Source organism: Mandrillus leucophaeus, unplaced genomic scaffold (assembly GCF_000951045.1).
Source record: "Mandrillus leucophaeus isolate KB7577 unplaced genomic scaffold, Mleu.le_1.0 Scaffold212, whole genome shotgun sequence".
Taxonomy (NCBI): Eukaryota; Metazoa; Chordata; class Mammalia; order Primates; family Cercopithecidae; genus Mandrillus; species Mandrillus leucophaeus.
Genome location: NW_012102166.1, coordinates 225,544 through 225,864, shown reverse-complemented (window position 1 = coordinate 225,864; position 321 = coordinate 225,544). Strand labels below are relative to the sequence as shown.

Sequence of the window (321 nt, the reverse complement as noted above, 5' to 3'; positions counted from 1 at the left end):
CCACCATGCCCAGCTAATTTTTGTAATTTTAGTAGAGACGGGGTTTCTCCATATTGGTCAGGCTGGTCTTGAACTCCCGACCTCAGGTGATCTGCCCGCCTTGGCCTCCCAAAGTGTTGGGATGACGGGCGTGAGCCACCGCGCGTCTGTGTTTATCTTTTGTTAAGTGCAGATTTACTGAGCGCAAGATGAATCCGTAACTGACTGTTTCCTCTACCCGCCCCTTTTCACATGCAACACATGTACTCAGCAAACAGAATCGAAGCCTCACAAGAACGTGGCCCTATGCTCCCGGTTTCTTTCTTTCTTTCTTTCTTTCTT

The 321-nt window shown here is 48.9% G+C and overlaps 1 protein-coding gene across 5 annotated transcripts in view; it reads left to right on the top strand.

The window, feature by feature from the left end:
- Positions 1 to 321, top strand: part of TRPV3 (transient receptor potential cation channel, subfamily V, member 3) — a 75,083-nt gene that overhangs the window by 19,262 nt on the left and 55,500 nt on the right. The gene's annotated exons all lie outside the window — the stretch shown is intronic.